Below are 22,414 nucleotides of genomic sequence, written 5' to 3' on the forward strand. Positions count from 1 at the left end.
GCTGTCTTAGGCTTCTATCGTAGTTGTATTTCAAGAGATATCGAGGTATTAAGTACACCGTAGGTGGTCTTTTTGAGCCTGACTGCATATCTTCATTCCTTGTTTAAAATCTTGCATAAGTGGGCTTTTTGTCAGTCTTTACATGGCATCTTGGGTACATTTACATACAATCTAGAATTAAAACTCCATCGTCCATGTTTGCATGTAAATCTGCAAACTTTTATAAATATTTTAATATGCTAGCGGACTTTTTAAGTCTTACATCATATCATTTCTTAAAAAGGTTTAAATGCATGTAATGCTCATGTTTAGTAGTGTTAGTTGATTTAGCTCAACCTGTACATAGAAGCTTGTTAGAATTACAATAATAATAATAATCCTATTCTTCTACACTCTAAGTTAAACCCCAATCTTAAGGATGTCTCCTAGTTGGGCTTCTTAGCTCATCGCTATCTCATTGTCTTCCCGGGAGCGCACCCCTTAAGGTTCTTCTTGGACGGGCATCCTCTATTCAAGGCTACTCACACACACACACACACACACACATATATATATATGTTGACAACATTAGGATATTCTGGTACGTTGATTATCAACCATGGCGGACAATAGAGATCTTAAATATCTCACATGCTCCATGCTTCGATATCGACACTCGGCCATGACAGGCAATGGAGATCTTAATATCTCACATGCTCCATGCTTCGAGTTCACATTGATTCTCGGCCATGGCGGACAATGGAGTCTTAATATCTTCATGCTCTATTCTTTGAGTTCACATTAGCATCATGGTGCTAACCCCATAGGTTAACACAATATTTTCGTGTAAGTAATACATTCACAATAAATTAATAAACATTTATTGTATTTGTAATCACCTAAAAATGGTCATCTACACTATTAGCCCCCTTTTTCAACATTTTGGCTAAATTAATTAATCATTTACCTAGACCAAACTACTAAAAATCAATTAATTTGATTTTAACCTATAGTTTGACTATATTATCCGAAGCTCATATTTGATTAAAAGAACATGTCCCTTTTTAATTAAATAAAAGATCCCATTCTTTTAACCCACTCAGTGTACCCACATAAAGTCCTTTTTCTATTTAAAAATTAAAAAGAAAAGGCTTTTTGTCTCACATGAAAAGTCAACTCCTTTCCATTTGTTTACTTGCTCTTGCACATGGATCATACCAAAGTCAACCCACACCCTTGATTGTCCATCCCTTGATTTTGATCTCGATCATCCATACACCTTTAAAAGAAAGAGCTCACCCCTTCTCAAAAGATCCACATTCTTGAGTATTATTATGCTGCAGGTTTATTGATCGATCTTCTTAGAGCTTGTGGAGAACTTCTACTTCATGTCTAAATTCTATCATCGCCATTGTATATTAGCTTAGATACATCTTGCATAGTAGCTTAGTTCATTTTTTAGTAACTTAAATCACATAGTTTAACTAGCATGGCTATTGTAACACTCTCATTTTCATTAATCTAGTTGAATTGTGCATATCATTCTAGCTTAGTTTCATTCTTGCATTGCATGATTGAGAGTTCTTTTGGACACTTGCATTCTTCCTCTTGTCTAAGAAACCTCCCATTGCATGGTTTACTAGCAAGGCATGTGTCTCTAAGGCTCACTCGAGAGCTATTCATATTGCTCAAAACACTTCCTTGCACTCCATGGAAGGGTTTAGAGTGGTGCACATTTCTGGTGTACGGTATTTATATTTCCCATAATCATAAGTTTTTAACTTACATGTATAAACTTAAATCCTTAACATAAAATATCATTTTTATTTTATTTAATAACCACTAATCATATTAGATCTACCTCCTCGGTGGTCTACCCTTCATGTGGTATGACGTGGGCGGCTTAATACTTCGTACTCCTTGGTACCTTTGCGTGGGGTCCAGTCTGATGTGGTGTAGACAGTCCCTGGTCGTGGTGGTGTGGCCTTCTGTGTCTCGTACTCCCTTCGATGCTTTCTTTGATGGTCTTGTCGATGCCTTCACTGCATACCCATGTTATATGGGTATGGGGAATTGTGACCCATTTTGGGTCTTTAACTTTTAGGTGGGTCCCCTTTTCATATATAAGGGATTATATGCAATAGCATGGTTATTATTTAATCATTGTTATTATTCACTATTAATAAGATTGATTAAATCATTAAATTAATAATTGATTTAAACTTGTAATTTGAGCAACTTTAATACATGTGTAATTTATTGCCTTAATGATAAGAATTAATCTTTCATTTAATCATCCTTAATTTTATTTACATAATATTTGTTTAAATAGGGGTCCATTGTCGTCCTTCCATCCCGAATTTTCTTGTCCTCAAGCAATTTTGAAACTTCTTCCTTCTCCCATGTGGCATCTATATCTGGCAGATTTCTCCATTTAATCAAGAACTTGGTGATGGTTCTATTTCTTAGTTTACGTTGTCGTGTTTCCAAGATACATTCTGGTATTAATGTAAGTTGTCCTTCATCATCTAGGGGAGGTAGCTCATTGCATGGAAGTATGTGTTGTCCCAAAACTTTCTTTAGTCATGAAACATGAAATATATTATGAATTTTACTATCTCTAGGAAGTTCAAGCTCGTAGGCTACTTGTCCCACTCCTCTTGTAACTTTATAAGGTCCATAGAATTGAGGTTTTGAGTTTTTCCATCCCATTTCTCTTGATTGATGAGTTTTTGTATGGTTGTAGTCGTAAGAATACCAAATCTCCAGCCATGAAGTATCTTTCAACATGCCTTTTATCCACATACATTTTTTGTTGATTCTGAGCGTGTTGTAAATTTCCTTTAAGAGTTTTAATAATGTCGGCACTTTACTCAATGAAATCTTGCACACTTGGAACTTGACTTTCGTGGGATATTAATTCTCCAAATGATGTAGCACTGTAACCATATAATGCTTTAAATGGGCACATATAGACATATACGAGTTGTATTTTAGCAATATTTTCCTAGGTGTAACCACTTGATCTATGTGTTTTGTTGTTCTGTAAATTAATTCCTCAAGTATCCTTCTAACCATTTATTCACAACCTTGATTTGTTCGTCAGTCTGTGGATGGTAGCTGGTGCATAGGGTTAGTGTTGTCCCTGCGAGACATAAGAGTTCTTGCCAAAATTTGCTATCTTTGTCACTAATAATATTTTGAGGAAGTCCATGGAATCTAAAAATTCCTTTGAAAAACAATTTGACTACTTGATATGCTTTGTATTCTGTACAAGTAGTAAAGAAATGAGCATATTTGGTAAGCTTATCGACCGCCACAAAAATGCTATGCTTCCCTTGTATGTTTGGGAAACCTGTTATGAAATCCATGGATATGCTCTCCCATTTCTGATTTGGAATTGGCAAGGGTTGTAGTAATCCTGCTAGGTGTGTTAATTCAGCTTTGTTCCATTGACATGTTATGCATTCTTGTACATGTCTTCGTATGTCTCTTTTCAAGCCTTTCCAAGAGTATTTTTATCTAATATGTTTGTATGTCTTACAGTACCCTTGATGACTTGCTAGAGGACTGTCATGGTATTCTCTAAGAATTCTTTTCTTCATTTTTGATTGAGGGACTAGGTATACCCGTCCTTTGTAAAGGATAATGTCATTACAAATTTTAAAGTCTTCATTGGGTAGATTTCCTTCTAATATATCTTTTGTTTGAGAGTTTTTGGCATATTTCGATAAGATTTCCCATTTCCAATCTTGTGAGATGTTAGTTACGCTATTGATATGTGGTCGTCGGGAGAGTGCATCAGCGACTCCATTATTAATTCCTTTTATATATTCAATATCAAAATTGTAGCCTTGAATCTTTCTTACCCACTTCTATTGCCTGCCATTAAGATCTTTTTTGTTTAAAAAGAAACGTAAGTAATTATGATGTCTTAACAATGAATCTTTCATAGACTGGAATTTGGCTAGAGCATGCATTATACCTAACATTTCTTTATCATATATAGGATAGAGCTTCTTTGAATTAGTGAGCTTACAGCTTTCGAAGGCTATTGGTCTCTTGTTTTACATGAGGATTGCTTCTATTCCTTCCCCTAATGCATCACATTGTAATTGAAAGGGTTGAGTGAAATCTGGGATGGCCAATGTTGGACAAGAACTCATGATTTCCTTAAGTTTATCAAAAGCTTGTTGCGCTTTTGCATTCCATGTGAAAGCTCCTTTTTTTGTTAGATCTGTAAGGGGAGATGCTAGTTTCGAAAAACCTTTTACGAATCGTCTGTAGTGTTGTCCTACATTTTGTCATCACAAAATGTAGGTAATAGTACAAAACTTTTTCAAACTAGTTTCACATCTCTCTAAGTTGAATTTTATATTCAATTGCTTAATGTTGATCGATCTGTAATGTCCCCTTCTTCTAGGACATTATAATTCTTTGTGGCCAACTCACTTCGCCTAGGTTTCAGGGGCGAAAAAGTTCTGTACAGGGTTCAATTTGAGATTTGGCCTAGACATTTCCAGTTCCAGACCCATCGGAGCAGTTTTGGCAGGTTGTCCAGATACTTACTATTTTTAGTAAGTAATCAGAGCTCAGTATTTTCAGTACTTCAGTGTTGGGTTGGAAGCGTCTCGTCGAGAGCTTTCCAACGAGCTATAACACGAGCTTATTCGAGTTCGTTTGGTCAGTTATTTTAATGCCTGACAATTTTATGGTTTACTAGCTTGAGTGACTTTAAAGGTTTATTTAAATTGTCACTTTATTTTAAAAAGGTACTATGTTCACTTAAGTGACTAAAGGACAAAAAGTTGCTTTATCCCACATTGCTTGAATGAGCGTGCATCTCATTGGGAAAAGTAATAAAGGTACAACAAGCTCCACTTGAGAGGATATATGAAGATTATATTATTAAAAACAAATATTAATCTGGGAGCTGGAAACAGTTGCTGGTTATTTCTTTGAGGACGCAAACCCTTGAAGAAACTTTGAAGGTTGGACGCAAACCTAGCCTTCTTTTAGGTTCTATCTATATTGCCAATTTGACTGTTATTTTTGTTTGTAAGATTGGATATTTTGAATTGTTGCACGTTATTGTATTGTTGTTGTATAATACAGTAACGCATTTTGGGTTATTTGTATTAATCTGCTGGTTTATGTATAAGTTTTTGGATATTGGAGGAAATAAACACATTTCTCTGGGTTTTCTCATTTGTATATCTGCTGGTTATATATACCGGTTTAAGTTCTGAAATTTGTATCAAATACTGGATTACTGTTCGGATTTAAAATTTGTAAGTTTGAATCGAGGGTTTTAGTGAATATCCGGAAAGGGATAATACATGATCAATCAACTCCAATTCGTATATCAAATCGTTTTACTGAACGCTTTCGTCAAGCATTTTTCGTTTTGTTTTCTGTCGAGCCTTTGCTTGATTTTTGAGGCCTTCGTTGTCCTTTTCTTCATTTTTGAGTTTGTGTTTGTTGGCTTTTAATCCTTTGGTCTTGCTCAAGTCATGGTTTTTAAAAAAAGTTTTACCTTCAATTTGGTCTAACTTAGAGTGTAATCGGAGTTGTCAGTCAAGAGATATGGCCGTTTTAGTGGCTCAAAAGTGGACCTTTTTGATGCAACAACACAAATTAAAAATATCATGTTATATTTTTAATTTGACATTCACTTTTTGAAAAATATAACTTAAATGCACTTTATGTTATACTTTTAAGTTACTTTATCGTTAAACTTTTCACTTAAAGTAACCATAGTGCACTTTATGTTATAATTTTAGGTTGAGTTACTTTTTGATTTTTCACTTAAAGTGACTATATTAACTATATAGTTCAGTTTAATTTTTGACATTTAAATCAAATGCTCTTTTAAATGTTACTTTTTAAAATGATATTTATATGTTATATTTTTAATATAATATGTAAATATGGTTTATGTCCCATTTAAGAAACATTTTAATGAAATTAAATTGACATATGTTTATTAAATCACTTTAAGTTATTGATAGTGGACATTTTATATGCTATTACATGTAAAATCCATCAAAAGTGGACCTTTTACATGTCACTGCATATAAAGTTCAACTTAAAAACATAAAGTCATCAATAGTGGACCTTTTTGGTGCCATTGCATCTAAAGGTGAGTTATATGACTTAAAATGTGTTATTGTATCCAAAACATGAGTTTTCACTTAAAATATGCAATCCATCCCAAAAAGTGTGATTTTTATCAAATGCATATTTTAAAACATGCAATGACTCCTAAAAGGTGCGATTTGCCTTATGGGGAGTTTTTAAAACATGCAATCCATTCTAAAAGGTCTGATTTGCATCTTGTGCATATTTTAAAACATGCATTGTGTCTTTAAAGGTCCAATTTGTACTAAAACTCATGTTTTTGCTCTCAAAAACTCTGATTTTGGAAGAACACATGCAAAGAGCCTCCAAGAACCTGATTTTGAAGATTGTGGGAGATTTACTTCATAGTTTTTCATGAGATCTTCTCTAATAGGGTCATTTTTTCTCATCAATGGATTTTCTAACAATAAAAGTTGATTCATCTTGCTGAAAAACATTTTTCCAAGCTCCATCCAAGGGTATGTTTTTCGAAAGAATTCCAAAATGCATCATTTTTAGCTCACGTTTTTGCCCAAGGATGAATCAGTTTGGCTTTTGATGTGTTCTACATTGCATCTTGGTACATGTTTTGACCTTTAAGAGCCAAAATGTTTTGATCTTTTGTCTTGAAGAAACACGTTTTTTTACAAAAAATGTCCCATAAGCATGTGCATGTAAAAAACGTTGGGTTTTTGAGCAAGGATAGGACATGTTTTTGGCATCTCCCACTAAAATGCTTTGTTTGTTGGCTTCTTCCATTCGAGTTTGCAAAGTTTGAAAGATTCAAAGTTGTTTTGAAGAAATTTTCAACATTGGAGCATTTTCCTCCATTTTTGGCACTTAAATCTTCATGTAAGTGGACAATTTCTTCTTTGCTATTTAATTTGTGCTTATCTTGCTGATTTTATGCATATTATTGCTTGGTGATTGCCACTTGTTGAAATTGATACCATGGAAAGTGCATTTTTCCTTTAAAAATGAAGAAATGGTTTATTTTCATGTTTTTGGGTTTTCTGCAAACTCCAAATTTGAAATTACATATTGGAGTGCTTTGCTTGTTGATACGTTTGAGTCATTTGCTAAAGGTACGCTTTTCTTTTGAAGTTTTTGTGTTTTGTGTGCTTGCTTTCCATTTTTTTTCACTTTGGAGAAGTTACAAGTTGTTTCCCAAAAACTTGTTCATCTTTCATTTCATGCGAAAGCATCATCACATTCCATTTCCATCTTACATGTCACAACATTCCGCATCTCATCTGTCAATTGCAATTACATGTTTTACATCTCATTCACCATCGGCATATGCATGTAATCCCATTTTCCACTTTCATTTTCACTCATCTCACTTTCCATATTCATTTGCACAACATGATTACACAAAAAGCCTTACGTATAATTGTATCTCAAAACCCTGTTTTTGACTAGTTACTTAATTTTAACTCATGTTAAAATTCAGTTTTGAAAATCAAATTTATATTCAATGTTGCTGAAAAACACTTTTCAACTGATATTTACAAAGGAATAGAAATGTCCTTGTATTATTCATTTTTCGAATATACAATTGATATTTACAAAAGAATGAAATGAATTGAAATACTGAAAGTGAAAGATCTCACACAAGCCGTGAGTTTAACTACTGCCTTTCATATATATTCAGAATTAAAAAAAATAAAACATATGTGAAGGTAAGGTTAGAGGTAATGAGTCATTGCCTTTTCAGCTTTTGACTGGTTAGATAATCCTTGATGCTGCTCCTGGTCCAACTTTTCATCTGCCAAATTCCGGTCTTCATTTCCCTGCATAAGGAAAAGAGTGGGGTTAGATCTTGAAAGATCTAAGCAATGACTGGAATAGCTACAATTGATTACCCCCACATATATGCTATCTTTCCTTGGTTCTAAATCTATATCAAAGAAAGTCTATAGTCAATGTGTTTGATCTTGAAAACTAGAAATTAACTTTCTAATGAGCATGGGCCCCTGACCGAGGGTCCCTTTGGGTATGAGCCCGACATGCACATTAGAATAGCTATCTTATAAATTTCAAGATCAAACAAAAATATATTATATTAAAGGGATGGGTTATTCTTAACATTATATTCAGACTAGTTGCAGTGTTCTATAAATCAACATGAGATATTAAAGGGATAGTTTGATACATGAAACCTTTTATCTCATATTACTAAATGATATTGTAACAGTTGATATTTTCCAGCCAGGTGGTTTCATGATGAGTTCAAGTTACATACTTAATGCATACTTAATGTTGACATCAACTCTAATCAGCAAGTAAAATTTTTGTGAAAGGAAAAGCCTAGAATTTTTCACAAAATTTGTTTCACATCAAGATAGACAGTGGAAAAGCTCTAGCATAGTATGATAGCCTTCATCTCAGAATTTTAACCATAATCAGCAACGAATGGATGAAGCCAATAGAGAATTCCACAGCAAAATTTATCTTTTTGAAGCCATCAAAGAAGCAACCACAAGTAGCAGAGAAGGATAGATGAAAACAAGTAAGTTTCAGCAGCATGAGGCAAGGAAACAATAAATGATGCCCACTTTCAGAATGGTGCATTGATCAAAACTAACTGGTAGTTGTCACGGTCAAGAGATCTTAAAAGATGCAGTAAGCTTTTCAAAGCGTTGATATGCTGAGAAGATTTATGTGATTGATTTCAAGAGGATAGAGGTTTGTTTATAGGTGTCACGAGCCCGTGCTTGAACCTTGTAAACAAATTTCATTAATAGGACAGAGAATGTGACAACAATGTGCAAACAACAGGGCTAGAAATATTAGAAAAACCTAGCTACATGGTAGCTCTAATTTCCAGATAAAGGCAGGTCATGACAAAATGAAGGGAAAAGTCACAAGGATTAAGCATTAAACTCCGAATAACTATGAAGTTTGTGGTCAGCATGAAGTTGTAGAAAATGAGGAAAAACAATCACTATTAGCACTGCGAAATATACCAGAGATGGTGCCAACAGTAAAATATTTATATATCATGTCAGCTTCAAGGAAACCTTAGTCCAATCACGGTAAGAAAAAAAGTGCCAGTTTACCAGTTATTATGGCTTTGAGTTATAGAGGCCTGCAATATCAAAAGCAATGCATTTCCTTCAGGAATGTAAAAGGTTTCTTCAAAACCATACAGAAAGATCAAATATTGTGGCTAAATAATAAGAGGATAAAACCCTACAAAGATACCAACAGTAGGTGAGTATAAAAATAGTGATACCTTCAAGAATAACTGTAGATGAAACATTATTTGTTTCTAAAAATGTTGCCAAATAATAGTATTACCTTATAAATCATGGCAACAAAGCTTTATCATGGCAATTTCAAGTTCCTTAATCAGCAGTCACGACTTCAAATATGTCAAGCAAATGAAAATGTGCCCAAAATATCATAAGAGTAGATCATAAAATCATTATCAGCATTACCCTTCAAATGGCGGCTCGTAAAATCATGGCAGCTCAAAATGAATAGACATGCCTAGCAAGGAGAGAAAATAAAGAAAACTACAGTAGTGCCCTATATTGCCTTCAGAATTGGACGTCTAAGTTGGGAAGGATAAATGATATCAAATATAGCAACTGCATGATGATGGGAAATCATGTATTCCTTTTATTAAAATTCAGAAAAACATGAGTGCAGAGAAACCATGGCTCTAGTCGCAGAACAAAACTTCAAATGGTGGCTCAAAATGAATTACCAGCAAGTCAAATAACAACATTACCTTTCCAATATGGCAGCTAATGCTTTAAAATCATGGCGGCTGTCAGAAATGCAAGAAAAAATGTACATTCCAATCACAAAAGATAGCTACACAGAAGAACTTCAAAAATAATCATGGCGGCTGTTCAAACCCTAGTTGCATCTCTTCTCCAAATTCTCTTAACAACTCGATATGCAAAATTAGAAGAGTTTAGGGTTATGAAAAGAGATATAATCTATTCCTCTCTTCTTTTTCATAAATTTTGAAGTCCACTCCCTTCAAACACTTTCTAATGCCGATGACTATTAAGTGTTGATTTATTTGCCAACTTTGCATATTGGCTTGGGTATTATTATAGGCTTGTTTAAATGTGTTGCTGAATATCTCATATTTTATAAGTCATATTTTGTAATTAAATATTAATGATATTGTTATAAATCATTAGTATTTTTTCTATTCTTTATGCAAAAATGAAGGATGGTGGACTTATTGTGTTGATTGAAGTCATTATGTTTTGACTGAGCACTTAAATTGGCTGGGATTTTGAGGAGTTTTTCTAATGTTCAGTTTGGGTCGGATTTGAACTTTGACTAGGTATTTTGGAGTCTTTATGGTTTGTTAGAGCGTTCCAAGGGCAGTTATGAGTGAGTCATAGGTTCCTTTATGACTTAATGCAATTATGAGGCAGTGAGTCGTCATTTTTGATAAGATTTGACTCCTTTTTTCAAGCCTTCTTTCATGGATTTGACCAAAAGAGGATTGTTACTTAGTCTTTTGGACTATTATGATAAGGGAGTTCTGATTATGCAGAAGAGGCTTATGAGACATTTGTGTCCTTAGCATTTTTGTGCAGATATTTGTAACTCATTTTGGAAGATCAAATACAAGTGACAGCAGCTGAGTTCATGTTATTTGGATTTATTTTAGAGCCTTCTCTGCTTTCTGTAATTTTGTGTGTATTTTTAGGTGATTGATAAAGACAATTAGTGAATTGTCATTTTTCCATGTTGTTTTGTCTCACCCAAACACCTAGTTGAAGAAAAGTATGTTTGTTTGTAGGTTGTAGTTCATGTTTTAAGAGGTAAAACTTATAAGAGAGGCATTTGTTTTCCTCCTTATTCTAGTTCATTTTTTAGTCTTTACTACAAAATATTTATGCAAGCCTATACAAAAAGGAAGTGTTTTATATTCACTCAGATAACTTAGTAATCCTTCTTAGTTACCTGTATTTGAACTTTCATATCATATTTTGGTGTATCGCCTGGTTCTCTAGTTTAGAGTTTAAAATCTTAGGTTCGTTTCAGTAACTTCTATCTCATTTCCCATAAGTTTAAGTTAGTTTTATTGACTTGTCAGTGATTATCCAATAGGAATTGGCCTAGAATCCGGAGGTTTCATTTCTAGTTACGCATTTTCTACATGCAGAAATGAATCCCATGTTAGGTAAGGTTGTTAAACTCGTTTAGTTTAACAAGGTGTAAATTTTAGCCTTAACGTGACTAAAAGTCATGTTTTGAAAAGTAAAAAAGATATCATTTTCATCTTCCATGTACTTTGACTTCACTTTTCCACCAAGATGACTATAAAGTTCATTTCACCTCAAGCTACATTTCATTTTCATCTCTCTATATGCACTCACGCCTTTAGGAGCAAATACATGTATTGCCATTTTCCATGTCTTTCCACATTCCATATCTCATCCGTTATCCACACTTGCATGTAAAGCTCATCCTTCATCCACAATTGCATCTCATCTCACTTTCGATCCCTCATTACATGTAATCCATTTTCCATGTAATGACATCTTGAAAGCCCAAGTCATTTTTTAAAGTCAAGAGTTTTCATTTACATGCATTCTCAGGCGTTCCACTTTCATGTTTCAAAGCATATCCATCCTTCCAAGTTTGACTTTGGCCCTTTCCATCCAAATACATATGCTTTCGGGTTCATTTACAGCCATCACATGTGTTTCATAAGTATCTAATCCATACTTGGAACACTCATCCCTCATGGATTTGTCGTTGTAACTCAAATCTCAGAGCTTTCATGGATTTAATCCCATTGAAACTTTCATGTTGCAGCAAGTCAAGATATGCCAGAATTTCTATAAAGAATGAAGACATCCAATAAAGAATGCGTGCTTAAAAAAAACAGTAATTCATTTGGTCTCCATTTTCCTGATAGTTGTCTAAGAACTTGAGTTTGTGTGGGAATACGCCAACCACTTTGTTTAAAGAAAAAAAAGAAAAAGTTAAAGGTGTTGAAGGAAAGTTATTTCGAGTTTACATCCAGACACCATCAAGAAGGTTTTCAAAGTGTCAGCTACTCCAGTTTGTGCTGATCTACATAGGAGAATTCATGATAACTTGAGTGAGAAAAACTTGATCACATCAAGTTTTCAAATGACAACGGAGAATTCATCAAAGAGAGTTAGAGGCTATCAAAAGATGTAACATCATGGTTATCAAGATGAATGCAGTCACACAAAATACAGGAACTTTCGATCTTGTTATCATCCGGGAATGCATCGCCAAGTACAAGCCTCTTTAGAATAATCCCTAGGATTGTTTCAATTCTCTTCCATCTTTCTTTTTCTTCTTTCATGTTTGTAATTGAAGAGGATGCATTGCATGAAAAGATGTAATTACATGTAGTGCGAGTTGCATGTGCATGTAAAGATGTAATACGAGTTGCATATGCAATTGCATGTAACCCAATAATTTCTCTTCTAGTTAGAATAGGTCAAAGTTGGTTGAGTTGCTCCCACTTTTTCCTCCATCCTTTTTCTCAACTCCTGTGGCTATAAAAATGAGTTCCCCCCTCATTGTAAAATCAATCTTTTATCTTATATAGTATGCAAGAGAGCTCTAAAGAAATTGTGCCAGCAAAACTTTGTTTGTGTAGCACTATTTTGAGAGAAAAGTGAATACAAAGGAGCAATTTAGACTTAGCTTTGATTCAGTGAGATTGTTACTTACGTGAGTTAAAAGCTTTGTTTGTAATTCACATATGTTATCTTTGATTCATGTTATCTTCTATTCTTGATAATTGGATACAGAAGAGTTAAAAAGCAATTGGAGCCGAAGCTTTGACTAGGAGCAATTGTGGAAGTATATAGCTAGAAGTTTTATCTGTAGCTTATATTTGTTTCTTAATCCGCCAAATAGTTAAGATATCTTTACTTTTAGAAGTCTTTGTGCCCTAGTAGTAAAGCTTTTTCCATATAGAAGTACGATTGGACTTAGAGACAAATTGGTACACTTTTAGCTAGCCTTTGAGTTAGCGTTAGTTTATTGGTATCACCTTTTCTATCTTTAGATAAAAGTGTAGTTGGAGATTTCACCTCGCCCATTACTTGCTCCACGAGTAAGTGGATTCTTTCTTGAAAGTTAAGATAAAAGAATATTGGTAACACCTTTTTTACAAAATCTCTCAACTTCTTGCTTACCTTGAGTTGATCCAAGGAATGGTGAGAAGGGGGAGCCTTCGCTTTAAGGTAGGAGAGACTGTCTCACACGTTATGGCTGGTCATCCTATTTTGTGACTGAATTTTTACCCAAAACCGTCGGTTGCAAAATATCCACCCAACATGTAGTAGTTGCATAGACCTACAAATCCTCTGAGTTGAGTTAGGGTTTTGGGCCTTGGCCAGTCTTTGATGGCACTAATTGTTTCTTCGTTTACGCTAACACCCTTGATACTGATTTTGTTTCCTAAGTATAGGATTTCGTCTAGTCCGAATTCACATTTTGAAAATTTAGCATATAGAGATTCTTCTTCTAAAATCTTCAAAACCTCCTCAATATGGCCAAGGTGTTCCTTCCAAGTTTTACTGTGTATTTAGTTGTAAAATATTAAAGTGTTACTTTAATATTAAATTTTATGGGAATGTGTGCAAATCAAAAGGGGCGCTTAAGGGAGACAAGTGATTATTTTAATATGTTTTATATCACACATCTTTTATCTGATATTGCTCATGTGAGTGGAATAAGCCCTTGGAGAAAGAATAAAAGGGAGTGTTAGTGGCTTCATTCGACAGGTTGATTATGAGAAGGAATCAATGCATGAGTTGCATATTTGTTTTTGGTATTAGAGGACGTCTATCATCTCTTGTGACATTCTAAACATCATTCCCTTGGGGTTTGGCCTTTGTAATTCATTGCTATTAGCTTTATATTGGGCAGATTGGGTGCATTTCTAGTTACAACCGCGTTACTATAGTAGTGCATCACTGTAGCAGCCGCATTAGTGTAGCAGGGCATCACTGTAGCAACTGAGTTACTATAGCAGTTACATATTGTTTGCAGCAGGTCAATGCAAGGGCCATGCCATCAACTATTTGATGTAAACAATGTTTGTTCCGATTTATTGGTGGAGTATTCAGTGAGTCAGCTTTGCACTTGTTTAGTAATTTTGGAAATCAATATAAATATAGTGTTCTGGTTATATCTGTGATATATGTTATGTTTTTTTAGTTCCTATATTTATGTTACATGGCAAACACAACACAATACAGACAAACCTTTTTGAGCCATAAGGGTTGTAGCACATAATAGGGAATTAGAGACTGCAAGCTAAGTGTTTGATAAAATTACCATATAGTTGTGAATACTTGTAAGCAGATTTTGGGGGTATCCATTACATCTACCTCAAACAAAGGGTTGTCTATAAGTTGAATGTGATTTGAAGTTTTGGAACTTGGTCACTTGGGGCAACTATCCAAATCATACGTCTGTTGAATACTATCAAGTTCATCAATTACCTCTAAGAAAAATATCTGTCTCTTTATCCTCATGTTCCTGAGAATGATTCGTGATCCTAATCTGATTTTCAGCTTCTTGAAGGGAAATCTGAGCATCATCTAATGTCTCATGAGTATACTTAAACTCTTTATTGAGCTCCATAGTCTCATTCCTTTCTTTATTTAGCTGATCAACACGTATTTCAACAACTTTAAGAATGTTATTCCTATCGGAAAGAAAATGTAAATAATCTGATTTCATAGTTTCAAGAGCTGTTTTGATACTTGTAAATTAAAAACAAGTCAATTTGCTTCCACTCTCTTTCGAACCTTCTTGTAGAGATCTTCAACCATCTTGTGAGTGCTGTCAAATGTATCAGAGATGCCACAACTTTATCTTCATTAACCTTCAGCTGGTTCTTTAAGGTATGCATTTCACGATTGTCATTTTGAATCAGTTCATCATTTTTCAATCTCATCTTGGTATGTTCGTCTCATTTTATGTCATGGGCATAAGAAAAACATGGTTCATCACACGTCTCAAGATCATAGGCCTTATTTCTTCCATTCTCTTGACTTGCATGCAATGGCCACAGTGCTGTTGGGGTATCATTTGTATATAAAGACTCATCATACAGAGTCCCTATCATGCTATTACCCTGTGTACAACCGACTTCATCAACCTACTTGTCAGGGCTAACCTCCCATTCATCAACATAGAAACTTACACCCTGCGTAACATCATCTACGGGATCATGAGAAGGCTGTAAATCAAAGGTGGTTGATAGTTCTTCCTCTTCAAGACCCTCTATTAGAAGATTTTGGCCTTCTGGAAATTCTTCATACAAATTTTTGCATTGGTCTTTTTCAAGGAGATCCTGAACCAATTCAAAGTACTTTCTTTTTGCCATATCCATCTTATTTTGCTACTCTAGTTGAAGGTCCAAGTAATCGTTGAACGGTAAGTCATTCTGAACTCGATTAAGAAGTTTTTGATATTCTCTATAAATGTTGAGTATTTCTGCTCTTATATCAGAATTCTGGGCTAACTGCTCTTGTAGCTTTATAGTACCTTTCTTGATCCCTGTAACTAGATATCCTTCTTCAGAAGCTGTCCCAACTATATCAGATTGGTCATATAAAGATTTGGAGTGTATTCCTTGGTTCTTACTTTGCAAGAAATTCATGAGATCAACCATATAATCTTTGTCCTTGTCCACACAATTTTTGAATTGATTTTGATGGTTGTTTGAGGACCATCTATGCTTGGATGGTTTTTCATGCGAGTAGCTTGACCAGTCTTTGTGTACTGATGTTTCTTCTAGCATGTCACCTTCACTGGAATAGGAATTAGAGGAGTTGATTCTATTATTTATAACAAGACTTCTCCTATTTTTCATTTGTCCTTCTGAAATTTTCCTCCTTGAATCTAATGAAAGAAGTTGAATTTCTAACCAAGAAATTTTATGAAACAGTTGGCATACATAAGATTGCTGTTAATTAAATGACTCACTATAGCTTGGGTTAATGATCATAATCCAATCTAACCATCATTGTCCAACATATTCGATTTAATGTTTGCAAAGGCTCATAATATTGATATGTTAGATACATACAATTTCAAGACTGAGTTACAACAATATGATAATGCAACAAGCCCTATAATGACTGAGATACAGTCAGATTTCTATATACTATGGAAAATCATATGGAACCAACTTAGATGTTTAAGAAGCTCATGAAAATATAACACATACTCATTTTACAATGAGTAACGCTGCATACTTTGGAAATGAAAGTACCCATTTTTTGCTGGGAGAGGTGAATCTGTGCAATGCTAGTGTAAAGATTCTACATTGCTGACATGTAAGTGTCCTTGTGAAACCACCTGGAAGTCTCTTGCAATTACCCACGAATTCCTTGTCTTGGGCTAGCCGCTGTCAACACCCTTACTACCTTGCTATGTTTGAAGTTACAGTTGCATGAGCTTCGAGGAATTGAAGCTAGATGTCAATTTGCAGTTAAATTGATTCCACACAATCCTGCTCGTTATTTGATACAAGGTGATGTTTGCCTCAAATGGGGTTTACCCACTGACCACTTGCTCATGTGAAGAATTGCTACCTCCTCTTTGGATACAAATAATAGCCTTCCCTGTTTGTCGTGCACTAATATTTTGTATTTCTAATTACCATAACTAATTATTTTAGCAAATTCAGATAACATCTATGACCAAAATATTAATTCCTATTAACGGCATAAACGTTACTCCTAATTTCAACAACTTCCCAACACTATATATAATGGCAAAGTTTCTTCTATCTTAAAATGACGAAATTATGATTTGACAAATTTGAAATCAATGTTTCAAGCTATATTCCGGATCCGATATTTTTCCTGCATAATAATTCCCCCACGACTTCTATGTCCCACCATTTTTTGCATTCGAAGGCCAAAATAAATAGTCTTTGCCAATTAATGGCCAACAAACAATTATTTAGCTCGAATTAAAATTTTAGTCCACCGTTTATACTTTGCAAATGTAACCACTCTCAATTGTGTGACACATGTCCTTGTTCTAGCATTACTATGATCGTTTGGGACTTAGGTTGGGCCGGTTACCTTTCACATAGAGGACATGAACAAAAGAAAGATTTGATGTTACTTTGCTCCCCGTACGCTGTTTGGCCTCCCACAGATCAACCTTATTCTTTAGCTATCTTGCCTATCATAGAATTGTGACTCCATCTTCAATAGGGGCCTCTCCTTAACTGACTTCCCTCTAGATTCAATGCACAAATCCCTTAGTGTCTTTAATGCTGTGAATCTCGATGCAAATCTCAACGCACAAGTAAAATCTTGAAAATGATTATTCACAAGAAATGAATTGGTGTATATGAAAGATTGCGATCCTTCATTGACAGCTTCACGACAAGGATTTAAGGCGCAACAACCCATATCAATGGCATGTACAAAACATTCTTAGACTTCTGAAACTGATGATTCCTTTTTGCCAAAGAATTTATCCTTACAACTTTAGTAGAAGCAAGTGATGAACGCCCGATATTATGGAACAACAAATATTTGAAATCTATAAATGACTCCACAAAACAGGTGCCCAATAATTCGAAAAATCATTTGATTTTGCCCGAGCTTTCCACGACAGTTATGAGAACTGATGCTTAACTCCTCTGGATGTTTCCCGACATGACCAATATATTAAGTTCGATGCACTTGGAGGGAGGCTATTGTTGTAATAAATTTGTAGTATTGAAGGTCTTGTCTCAATGTCTGACGACTTAAATCACAAGTTTACGGCAAGAAATATTTTGAAAAGCCTTATATTCTTCTCGAGAAGTCTTGAGCAAGTGAAATTTGAATGCCTCTATAACTGACGGCAATGAGAAGCATATTTATTGGGCAAGTTAAGACCACAACCAATATTCGCGGCTAGAGACCAGCTATATTTGACACGATAACCATACATCTAAAACCATTGCAAAACCTTTGCTGTACAAAAACTAACGTTCAAACTTAATTCCCTATCACAAATGCCTAGACGCTATGTCTTGTATACACTGAATAAAATGTTTCCGTTCCTCAAACCATGTGAAACTTTCCAAAGTTGTAAAGACCTTGATGCTATTGATATAACTCAGGATGGCAGGATTTTGTGGCTTTGATACCACTGAAATTTCCCAAACTGGATATTTCTTGATTTTTTCCCAAAATATGTTCAAAACTAAACATATGTAGTAGTATTACAAAACACAATAGAAACCAACAAAACCTCCAACAAATATTAAGTCGTTCTTTCTCAAAATTATACTCAGAATTCAAGCCTATAAATATGCATTATAGACCTACAATATAAAATGAGAAAAAACTCTCATAAAACTCCTTAAACCACATTATTGTATTATACAACAACAATACAACAACCAATACTTGAAATCCAATCTTAAACACAAAATTTATAGTCAGATTGGAACACTCAGAGAAGAACTTGTAAGCGCATACGAGACACTTGAAATGCCGTCTTCACGGACAATGTGTTTGCTTCCACTGTCTGCCGGCACGAGGGGCTACGTCCCTCACATTGGCTAAAAGATGAAGCTTTCCAATTACTCTCCCAAGAGAGAAACTAAAATTTCAATAACAAACCAAGCATGCCCAAATGAAAGAGGCTCATCTCCTTTTATCCTCATAGCTATGACTCTTCGACTTCCCTCTGGCTTTTCATCTTATGTCTCCTTGTCCTTTTTGCCCACTTTGTAATATTAAATTGACCTTTTATATTTTGAGTCCACGCTCTCCAAGTCAATTTTAAGATTATACATAATATGGCTTTAATATTTCTAATGTCCCAAAAAGGGGACATTACATAGTGCAATAATATCCCTAATTACACGTGATGTTCCGTTCCCTATGTTCCCTCTGTAGGAGGATTTGTTTGATTCACAACTTAGATTTTTGACCGAGAGATAGGGAATTGAGATGGTAGTACATTGCAAAAAGGTTCGTACATGTGCTACGCCGAGTGGAAGGGTAAATACAGAGGCCATATGGTGTATATTGCTGGCCACACTGAGCTCTAGATGCCCATATGGTGTGCCAAAGGTTGTGTGGGTGGTACGGTGGATGTGTATGGAGTTGATCGTAAGGTGGGAAGGAATGGGTCTTACAGTGGGTTGGACGGTGACTATGGGTGAAGCAAAAAATGACATACAATGGAGAAGGGGATGGCCATATGGTGTGTAAGAGAAGCTGTGGGAGCTGGCTGTTCGGTGGTATAAGGAAGCCATACGGTATATATTGCAAGCCGTACAATGATGGTTGGATGCTGTGTGGAGGCCAAGGTGTTTGTACAATGGTATAGGTTGGTCTACGCAGAGTAGGGGTGGTGCAAAGTAATTTGGTGATGTCGCTTAGAGTGCAGAATGAAATATATTAAACACAAATAATTTGTAGAAGCCAGAGTCTAAATAGATACACACTTGTTACCAAATAGTAATGATATTTCCACATACAAATAATGCTCCGATTTGCCAGATTTGAGCCAAGCAACACACAGACAGAATGGGGTGAGGGTTGAAACTCACTGAAATTGGAGAGCCAAGTAGGGAAGATCTTTTAATTTCGAAATGGCGAACCATAGAGAATCCCAACAGGAATTTGTAGTATAGAGAAAATAATCCAAATTACATACCTAATGACCATTTACAAGCCGTTCTTAAATACCTGTCGGGGAAAACTTTCTGAGGGTGTACAAAGATAGCCGATAGCAACACAAACTACGGAAACAAAATAAAAATGGGTTCGATATATATTAAATCAGTGTAACCCAGAGAATCACACCCCCTCCAAAACCTTGAAGGACCCGTCCACAAGACGTCCCGCACTGGGTACTTGAGTATCCAAGTACCCCCACCTTCACCATTTTGCAACCATGCCATTGCAGGGACGTGTACTTGAAATTCTATTTAAATTTTGATTTTTGAATGTTACTATTTGGTATGTAATATGTTTTTGATTAGATAAACAGGTTTTACAGGGATCCTGAAACCCACTAGTTAATACATAAAAGGCTGAAAATAAACGTGAAAGCCCAGCCAAAAAAGTATAAGTCCATAGGTTGATAATAAGCAAAAAGCCTAGCCAAAAAGTAGAGTTTTGAGAAAAGACCAGAAAAAAAGACAAGCAAAACCACGGCCTAAAGCTAGAACAAAAAGCCAAAAGACAACGAGAAACAAAAGAATAGGTGACAGTTATTCCTCGTTCTTTTGCTCCAGCTCTTGCATAACCTAAGCAACCTCGAAGGCCAGTTGATTCTCCTCCACTTCCAGCTGTTGCGCCCTTTGGTTGCCCTGGTCCTGATCAGGAATGGAGTTGTCCTTTGCAGAGTCATCCTCCGTTCTGGCTTCATCCCTGTCTTTTCCTTCCTCATCTTCCTGCATTTCTCTGTCTTTGATCCAACCCATAAGAGAGATGATGTTGTTAATGGAGCTTAACAAAGAGAACGTCTGATTCGCAAGGTTGTGATTGTAGTTCTCCAGGGTATGTATCCTTTTTACTGCCAGATTGAGCCTGATTTGGTATGTAATATGTTACTATGTTGAATGTCAACGGTTCTAATTCATGTTACAATTTTTCTATGTTTAAGTATTTTAATTTGGTATGTTCTAGTGAACTACTAAAACATCATTTCGTAACTAGCATTTCAAGTTCTATATGTATACTATACAACACCCCTCTATGGCCCATCCTCCCCTTGCTACCATCCCCTGGCCGCCCCCCCGCCATCTCATAAATGAGGCCCATTTTCCCTGCATCCCGGAAACTCGCCCTGGCATCTTGGCGTCCCGAAGTACCCTCGTACTTGTGTAACACTATTAAATCCATTGGCCCAATTACAATAGCTTAGTTAAATTTTATTCTATAACGGGAACATTATAGTCCTCCCATCCCAAATTTTGTTTGTCCTCAAGCAAATGCAATGTCTGATGCTATAGAATGTGCTCGCCTTCCCACGTCGCGTTGTCCAATGGCAAGTGTTTCCAACATACCAAATATTCCTTCACCGTGCGGTTCCGCAAGGTCTTCTCACATACTTCGATGATCTCAGCTGGTTCCAATACGAGCTTTCCTTGTTTATTGAGCGGTGGAAGGTCTACTGCTACCATAACGTTCTATCCCACAACTCTCTTAAGGCAGGAGACATGAAAAACGTTATGAATATGACTTTGCTCTGGAAGTTCCAACTCATAGACAACTTCACTGATGCAGCGAACTACCCAATAAGGACCATAAAATCGTGGCTTCAATTTTCCTTTCCCCTTTCCCTTCAATGAGGACTGTCGATATGGTTGAAGTCTAAGATAGACCAAGTCTCCCACTTCAAAAGTTCTCTAGATTCAATGTCTGTCGGCATAGATTTTCAATTCATTCTGTGCCCATTGTAAGTTTTCCTTCAAGCATCTCAGTATGTCTTGCCCTTCCTAAAGCTAGTCCCTTACCCTTGGTGCACAACTGTCACCCAAAACTGTGTCGACAAAGGAAAGGGGTTCATACTCGTATAGTTCTTTGAACGGTGCCATCTTGATGGACATGTGGTAAGTGGTATTGTAACAATATTCCCCTAGGCACATCCATTTTACCCATGCTCGTTGCTGTGCCGAAATGTAATTTTGAAGGTAACCTTCAAGCCACTTGTTCACAATCTCCGTGTGTCCATCTATCTGATGGTGATAACTAGTGCTTGGCGACAATTTTGTTCTTAACAGTTGAAACAGTTCTATTTAGAAGATATTGATAAATCGTCCATTCCGATCACTGACAACGTTTCGGGGTAACCTGTGTAGACAAAAAACTTCTCTAAAAAATAGATTGGCTACCTGTGTGCCTTGAAAGTCCAAGGAGATGGCTACGAAATGTGCATACTTCGCCACTCTATCAACAACCGCATAAATACAATCCTTTCCGTTCACCTTGGGAAGTCTAGTAATGAAATCCATTGAGATGCAACCTTCTTTTAGTCGACAACAAAAGTGAAGTCCATCCGTTTGAAGCTTTGATTGTGTTCATCAAGTGTCTCCATCCACTGTATGCCTAGAATAACCTCCATATCATCAAGGTCCACTATGTAGAAATCCTTGGTCATCATGTGATTGACCATTGTGATACTTAACTGAGGAACAAGGTGTACGCGAGGTAGGAGAGTCCCTCTGATAACCTTGACCTAAAATCCTACATGAGTCTCCGTAGGTAGACCTCTTCGTTTCACCAGAGAGGAGTTTATGAAGTTTAGAGTAGCTTCGCTATCAAGCATCACCATAACCCTTTGTCCTTGAACGGTT

General features: G+C 35.8%; 1 protein-coding gene across 2 annotated transcripts in view; it reads left to right on the forward strand.

Annotated features, from left to right (window-relative positions):
* Positions 1-22,414, forward strand: part of LOC149567729 (uncharacterized) — a 379,835-nt gene that overhangs the window by 187,283 nt on the left and 170,138 nt on the right. The window lies entirely within an intron of this gene.

This window comes from Cupressus sempervirens, chromosome 3 (assembly GCF_028749045.1).
Source record: "Cupressus sempervirens isolate cs-2001-9-10 chromosome 3, ASM2874904v1, whole genome shotgun sequence".
NCBI classification, from domain to species: Eukaryota; Viridiplantae; Streptophyta; class Pinopsida; order Cupressales; family Cupressaceae; genus Cupressus; species Cupressus sempervirens.